Source organism: Myodes glareolus, chromosome X (genome assembly GCF_982192425.1).
Source record: "Myodes glareolus chromosome X, mMyoGla1.1, whole genome shotgun sequence".
In the NCBI taxonomy this organism is placed as follows: Eukaryota; Metazoa; Chordata; class Mammalia; order Rodentia; family Cricetidae; genus Myodes; species Myodes glareolus.
In genome coordinates, this window is record NC_142053.1 from 14,010,951 (window position 1) to 14,019,744 (window position 8,794).

Genomic DNA, 8,794 nt, shown 5'->3' on the forward strand with positions numbered 1-8,794 from the left:
AAGTTTTATTGTCTAGTTTCTTGAGTTCTTTGTATATTTTGGAGATCAGGCCTTTATCTGATGAGGGGTTGGTGAAGATCTTCTCCCAGTCCGAAGGTAGCCTTTTTGTCTTACTGACGGTGTCCTTTGCTTTACAGAAGCTTCTCAGTTTCAGGAGGTCCCATTTATTCATTGATTCTCTTATTGTCTGTGCTACTGGGGTTCTACCTAGGAAGTGGCCTCCTGTGCCTATGTCTTGTAGACTACTTCCCACTTTCTCTTCTATCTGGTTCAAAGTGGTCGGATTAATGTTGAGGTCTTTAATCCATTTGGACTTGATTTTTGTGATAGATATGGAACTACTTTCATTCTTCTACAGGTTGACATCCAGTTATGCCAGCACCATTTGTTACAGATGCTTTCCTTCTTCCATTGCATACCTTTATCCCCCTTGTCGAAATTCAAGTGTTCATAGGTTTTTGGGTTAATATCTGGGTCTTCTATTTGATTCCATAGGTCGACTTCTCTGTTCTTATGCCAGTACCAAGCTGTTTTCAATACTGTAGCTGTGTAATAGAGTTTGAAGTCAGGGATGGTTATACCTCCAGACGTTCCGTTATTATATAAGATTGTTTTGGCTATCCTGGGTTTTTTGATTTTCCATATAAAATTAATTATTGTTCTCTCAGGGTCTGTGAAGAAGTTTGATGGGATTTTGATGGGGATTGCATTGAATCTATAGATTGCTCTTGGTAGAATTGCCATTTTTACTATGTTGATCCTCCCAATCCAAGAGCAAGGGAGATCTTTCCATTTTCTGGTATCCTCCTCAATTTCTTTCTTCAAAGACTGAAAGTTCTTGTCAAATAGGTCTTCCACTTTCTTGGTCAGAGTTATCCCAAGATATCTTATGCTATTTGTGGCTATCATGAAAGGTGAAGTTTCTCTGATTTCCCTCCCTGCTTCTTTATCCTTTGTGTATAGGAGGGCAACTGATTTTTTGGAGTTGATCTTGCATCCTGCCACATTACTAAAGGTGTTTATCAGCTGTAGGATTTCTTTGGTAGAGTTTTTGGGGTCGCTCATGTATACTATCATATCGTCTCCAAATAACGAGAGCTTAACTTCTTCTTTTCCAATTTGAATCCCTTTGATCCCAACAACCAGTGGTTGTTCATTCCGGTTATTACTTTTTTTTGGTGTGTGTATGTAGTAGAGTTTGTGTGTTTCTCTTCTTTGAGTTGTGGTTGTGAAGGGTCACTAGATGTCTGGGTTATTGTAGGCAGTGATGGCAATGTTGGATTCCTTGGGTTGCGATTTTCCTTCTATTACTTTCTGTAAAGCTGGATTTGTGGCTATGAATTGTTTAAATTTATTTTTATCCTGGAATATTTTGTCTTCTCCGTTGATAGTGAACGATAGCTTGGCTGGGTATAGTAGTCTGGGCTCGCCTCCATGGTCTCTTAGTTTCTGCAGTACCTCTATCCAGGATCTTCTGGCTTTCATGGTTTCCATAGAGAAGTCCGGTGTAAGCCTGATAGGTTTACCTTTATAAGTTACTTGACCTTTTTCCTTTGCAGCTCTTAATATTCTTTCTTTAATCTGTATGTTTTGTGTTTTGACTATTATATGGCGAGGGGATGTTTTTTTTTTCTGATCCAGTCTATTCGGTGTTCTGTATGCTCCTTGCACCTTCATAGGAATATCGTTCTTTAGATTGGGAAAATTTTCTTCTATAATTTTGTTGAATATATTTTCTGGGCCTTTGTTCTGCCGTTCTTCTCCTACTTCAATCCCTATTATTCTTAGATTTGGTTTTTTTATTGTGTCCCACAATTCCTGAATGTTTTGTTATAAGAATTTGTTGGATTTGCTGTTTTCTTTGGTCAGAGCATTTAATTTCTCTATGGTGTCCTCAGAGTCTGAGATTCTTTCTTCTATCTCTTGTATTCTGTTGGTTATGCTTGTTTCTGAAGTCTCTGTGCGTTTACCTAGATTTTCCATAGCCAGCTGACCCTCAGTTTGTGATTTCTTCATTGACTCCATTTCAGTTTTCAAATCTTGAACTGTTTCCATTACCTGTTTGATTGTTTTTTCTTGGTTTCCCAGAATTTCATTTACGGATTTACTCATTTCTTCAAACTTTTTGTTATATTTCTCTTCCATTTCTTTACTCATTTCCTCAATCTTTTTGTTACACTTATCTTCCATTTCTTTACAGCAGATTTTCACCTCTTGTTTAAGTTCCTCTATTATTTTCATATAGATCCGCTTAGAGTCGATTTCTTCTATTTCTTCTGGAGTAGGGTGTTCAATTCTTCTCATTTCGTGCTCCCTGGATTCTGGAGATGTCATGTTGCCTTTCAGGTTGTTAGAGGAATTCTTGCATTGGCGCCTGCCCATGTCGACCTCTCTGAATGAAACTCCTCAGCACTCTCTGGATAGAGCTCCCCAGCACTGCAGCTGGGATAGCTGGCCTTCCCAGGGCCCAGGAGACAAGAGTGCAGGGCAGTGGGGGCAGGGAGGGGTCCGGTGAAACACGGGAGACCCTGCCACAGAAGCTGAGGGGGGAGGGGCTGTGCTCTCTTCCCGGGCTGGCCGCCCAGGCTAGCACCCACTCACCTCTCCGGGTAGAACTCCTCAGCACTGCTACAGAGGTAGCTGGTCTTCCCAGGGCCCAGGAGACAAGAGTGCAGGGCAGTGGGGGTAGGGATGGGTCCGGTGAAATACCCTTAATGGTTAATTTTATATTAAATGTAACTTAACAAAATAAAGGTTACTACAAACTCTGGATAATATTCTATGTTATTTGCAGTATAATCAAGACTGCTTATTCAAAATGGTAAAAAAAAAAGAGTTGTGTAGTCACAGTTAAATGCTAGGAAAGACAGAACCATCAGTATTGTTTTTGGAGATACAGCAAAAAAAAGACAAGCAGAGTCAATCCCTACAACTGAAGATAGCCTTGAAATTTGTCAGATTTTTGTTCCTAGAGAACCATAGGTTGATAAATGTGCTGAGTAAGCCAAATAAATTGTGATAATTTTATACGGCAGCAGTAGAAGATTAGTGGAAATCTGACAGAAAAAAATGTTTTTAAATGGAAGATTAAACTAAAATTAATGAATAGACTATCATACATATTGAAAACACATAATTTCTATATCACTTGGAATGTAGAAATAAGATAATTAAGGAAGACAAGGCCTAAATAGTAACATGGCTAACATTCATCATGATATTGAGTTTTTCGTTCAGAATTTAGTTTTATTCATATTGAATAAATACTATATATCCATATATTTAAAATAAGTATATATAATTGACAAAAAACAACCAATTAAAATATGTTAGTTACAGAGGTTACTGTTAGGAAATAAATTGCTTCAAGTCTTAGAAGAGACCTTAGACTTTGGAGTCTAAACAGTGTTGAGATTGTGAAAGGTGATGGAGACTTTTGAAGTTGGACTAAATGAATACTGCATTGTGATATGGCAACAGGACTATGAGGGCCAATGAGAGAAATGTGGTGGTTTGAATGAAAATGGCCCCTGTAGACTCATAGATTTGAATGTTTGGTTCCCAGGGGTGGAACTATTTGTGAGAAAGATTAGGAGGTATGGCCTTGTTGGAGGTGTGCCACTGTGGAGGTGGTCTTTGAGGTTTCAAAAGTCCACACCATTTCCAGTTAGTTCTCTGCCTTATTCTTGAGTGTCAAGTTTTAATCGTTCAACCTCTGTTCAAGCAGCATGCATATCTGCTTGCTGCCATGCTTCCTGCCATTAGGCCAAGGACTCAACCTCTGAAATTGATACTCCCAATAAACCACTTCTTCTATAACTTGCCTTGGTCACATTATCGTATCATAGCAATAGAAAAGTAACTAAAATAAGCTGAATGATTGAGGGAGAAAAAAGTTTATGGATTGGGTGTTATTTATAAATGTAAATTTCTCTAAAGCAAAACTTACCCATAATTTTTCATTTGAAATACTAATTTTATATTAATTGTCTTTTATTAAGACACCAGATGATATCCTGCGGGTCCACATTTACAGATATTCACACCTACAGCAAATCACACTACAGAAAGTCTGGGGGTTTTCCCGCTACTTTGGATAGATTTACTTTATCTGACAGTGATGCTCAGACATGATCACCACAAGCCTCAACCATGGGAGACAGTGGAGATAACAGCCCAGGGATTAAGTTCATCTCCTGTGAGATACGCTTTCTCTTTTCCTTTAAGAGCTGCTATTTTGCTTGGCCTCAGAGATGAGAAAAAATCATAGTCTAGAGGAACAAAGAAACAAAATAAAGCCCACAGCACCCAGTTTCTGTCTTTCAAAGGCACAGTCTTCCTATATTTCCCCAAAGACCAGTAAACAGTTAGTTTGCCTCATTTCATGCACAAAGTAAAACAAAATTTCAGTGTTGACAATTTAGCTCTAATTGTTCATGTAACAAATTAAACTGGATTTGCACATTGTCACAATTAAAAAAAAAACTTAAGTGTTTCCGCACATAAAAGCTCCACTGCAAGTATTTTAGTTACCTTTCTCAATGTTAGGATGCCTGGACCAGGGCATATAAGGGAGAAATTTATTTTGGTTCCCAAGTTTCCCTCGTGGGATGAGTAATGAACTCAGTCACCTAAGTCTCTGAAACATTACATTCTACCAAAGCACACTTGATGGAGAGATTAAGGAAAAAAATTATGTTGTTTCGTTGTGAAATCTATTATCTCCATTAGAGCAGTGCAATGAAAACAGAACCTTTATAACTTTACTAGAGTATTAGAAAAACAGAGAAAAAGGTTCTTTAATTTAGCAATGCCTTTCAGTAGAGTTCTCATGGAGGACTGTTCGCACTTACTCAAATGATTTGGAAATTCAGTGTCTCGTTTCTTCTATGGGGGCATATATTTCCACGTCTACTAAGGATCTTACAGGAAATCTGAAGATCTCAAAACGAAGATCTAAAACAGGAGATTAGAGCAGATCTAAAGCCTGAAGACAGTAGACTTAAAATATTTATAAGAGCAGATGGCAGAACTACTAACAGAGAGATATGAATGAAATCAATGAGATGAATAGGAAATACCTCAACACCTCCATTCCAAAATGATAAACAATAAAAAATCTAGACTACATAAATTCTGAGAAAAATATGACCTGTCAAATTTAATCAATATGATAAAATAAATCAAGTGGGTTTATAATGAACAGCAATATTGAAACAGAAATCATCTCCCACCAAAGAAAGTCCCAGACCAGGACTGACTCTTCACAAATTAAACATGATTTATTTAGATTTACCTTTGATTTGCAAGTTTTTGTATGCGTGTGTGTGCATGCACATACATTCATATGTGTGTGTGGACATGTGCATGCAAATGCCTGTGGGGACCTTGAGCATATCAGATGCCCTGAAGTTGGAGTTACAGGTGGTACTGAGCATCAAACCTGAGTTTCTGCAAGAGCAGAGAGTATTCTTAACTGCTGAGTCAAACCTCCAGACCTGTGTCTTTTTTTTGGGGGGGGGGGGGTGGAGCAGTTGTAACAGGGTTTCTTCATGTTATAGGTCTGGCTGTCTTGAAACTCAATTTGTGACCAGGCTGACCTTGAACTCACAGAGATCCACCTGACTCTGCCTGTCAAGTGCTGGGATTAAAGGTGGTAGCCACCACTGCTCGGCTGACTCTGTGTATGTTCTTTCTAATGTGTTGTTGAATCAGCTTTGCATGTATTGTATTGAGTATTTTTTTACCTATGTTAATTGGAGAAACTGACCTATAATTTCTTTATTGATGTTCTTCCACCTCTATCGTATCACTGGCTTCACAAAATGAGTTTTTCAGAGTTTTTTCCCTTTTTATTCTATGTGATATTTTGAAGAGCACTGATGTTAATTTTCTATTAAAAAACTGGTTTTAAGGGATGAGGAAATTTCAAAAATAATAAAATACCTATAAACCAAACCAAGGTGGCAAAATATCTATACACCGATAAACATATAACATAAATAAAGAAAATTGAAGATCATAAACATAAATGGGAAGCTATGTTTTCTCATAAATTAGAAGACAATATTGTAAAAATTCACACTGCTGAAAGCAATGCAGAGACTCAGTCCAATCCCTGACAAAATATGACTCAGCTACCTGGTTTTTGTCAATGATGCCAAAAACCTACACTGAAGAAGGCATCCTCTTCTGTTACATTCTGGAGAAACTGAATATCCACACATAGAAAAAAAATGAACCTAGATCATGAACTCAACATGGAAAAATACTTGAATTAGAAACTTTAAATTTTGAAAAGTCTAGAGGGAAACACAGTTAAAACACTTTCCATACCCTGTTCTAGAAAGAATTTCTGTACTCCAAGGCCAATATCTGCACTGGCAAATGACAATAAATGAAAATGTGAAAACTTCTGGACAGTGATGGAAACAGTCTGCAGATTGAGAGATGGCCTAGAGAATGTGAGGAAACTCCTTCCAGCTATATATCTAAAAGAGACTTAATAGCTACAATATAGAAAGAACCTCTCAGAATAAACAGCCAAACTACAGATCACTCAGTCAGTAAATGGGCAACGAACTCAAAGAGAAGTTTCAAAAGAAAACAAAACAAAAAAATCACCAATAAATACATAAAGGAAGTCAAACTTTTTATTCATTACAGAGAGCTAAATAAAAGCTACACCAAGATTTCACCACATGTAGTGGCATTTCAATTGTAATTTGATAGATAAAGCTTGCCTGAAGATCTGAAAGTGAAACAGCCACAAGGCCTTACAGACAAGGCCACAATAACAAGTACCTTTAATCCCAGTACCCACACTAGTTTGCAATAGAGACCGGGCGGTGCATGCTTTTAATGACAGGAGTACACACCTTTAATCTCAGCCCCAGAGAGGATTATAAAACAGGAGGAAACACCTCTAAAACACAGTCTCATTCTGAGATTCCTGGAGGCAGGATTGTCATTTCAGACTGAGGTCTTTTGGGATCTTCAGGTTGAACTCCAATATCTCTCTCTGAGTTTTTATTAATTGTGCTTACATCCACTTAAATCAGAATGGTTAACATCAGTGAAACAAAACACAAGTGTTGAGCAACACTTTAGGGAAAGGGACCTTCAGGTAGTGGAAGGAGTGTAGGCTGGTATATCCATCAATATAGAGATTCATCTGATGTTACAGACTATCTTACAAAAGATACAGCTTTAATAAAAACAGAAGGGAAAACTTACACAGAATTTCACCCTGCTGGAATGCTGGATCTAAGCCAGGTTGAAAGGGAGAGAGAACGCGGGGGCTTTCACCCACCAAGTTTATAGGTAAACTTTTGCCTTAGGGCCACATGCCCCACGAACAGAATGTGATTGGCTGAACTCCCCTATCATTCATACACAAACTAAAATGGGAACTACCATATGATCCAGGTCTATGCCTGAAGGACTATGTCTGTCTGCCTTAGAAATACTTGCACATCCAAATTTATTAAAACATAATTCACAATAACCAAGACATGAAACTATGCCAAAGGCCTATTAAAATAAATACACAAAAACTGGTGCGTATACACAACAGAGTTTTATTAAGTTATAAAGAATAAAATTAAAGGGGAAACAACAAAAGTCTAGTCTATCTGGAATATGAAAAATAACAGTATAAGGAAGAGTGGGCCAGTATCAGGTAAAATCAGACAAAAGAGTTTGGCCAAAATGCATTTGATCTATTTTATGACAAAGCCATTTTTAACATACTATTAGTAAGCTCTTGATCATCAGATGATTTTTATCTTTATTTTTCCAGACAAATCTACTGCCCTTCCCAAGCATTTGTTCCCAGTCTTTGTGCTGAAAAATTCTGCACTTGGATTTCTTTTATTTATCATGAGATGATCATATATGCTTATGTACCTCATTAGTAGGATTATTATGTAATTGGCAATGATACTGTTCATTATAATCAGTAATAACACTAACCTTAATCTTTTCCTAGACACCGCTGCATATCTGTAGAATAGTAAAATGTTAATTAAAGTACCCACACTACTCAAAAAAGAAGAATAAAATTATATTGTAAGAAAATAGTGGGAATGCAGATCAGCATATTAAGTGAAATTTTCCAGAAATTTTTCCTCTTATACTCGGAGTGTAAAGTGTGTGTGTGTGTGTGTGTGTGTGTGTGTGTGTGTGTGTGTGTGTATGAGAGAGAGAGAGAGAGAGGCAGGCAGGTAAAACAGGGACTAGGGGAAAGAAAGAAGTATCTACAGAGCAGGACAAGGCCATAATAAATAATATAAAAAAAGAAATAAAAAGTCATATTTGTTCTCCCTTCTCTCTCATTCTCTCTGTGTGTGTGTAGAGAGAGAGAAATTCATTTCATTATGAATATATTTCTATATATCTTTGAAAATAGATGAAACATGAACCAACAGAAGGCAAAGTAAATTAATAGTGTAAAGTAAATAGTGTAAAGTAAAAAAAATATAATGAATATATATATATATATATATATATCACATAGTTTAAAAATCTTTTCAAAAAAATGACATCTCCTCACTCCTTGCAAAAAAAACCACATCGAACCTTGGTATTTTTTCTTTTATTTTCTTCTTTTGTGTGATTGCAGACATTGTTTCACAAGTATCTCTTTGCTTTAAGTTGAAGAATTTACAAAAGAAGGCAACTGCAGAGAACTGTTGGGAGCATTTGGAATAATAATGAGTACATTTAAGTAATCAGACTACTGTACTATAACTTTTTTCTAAAAAATAGCAATAATATTCCTTAAAATAGCAAT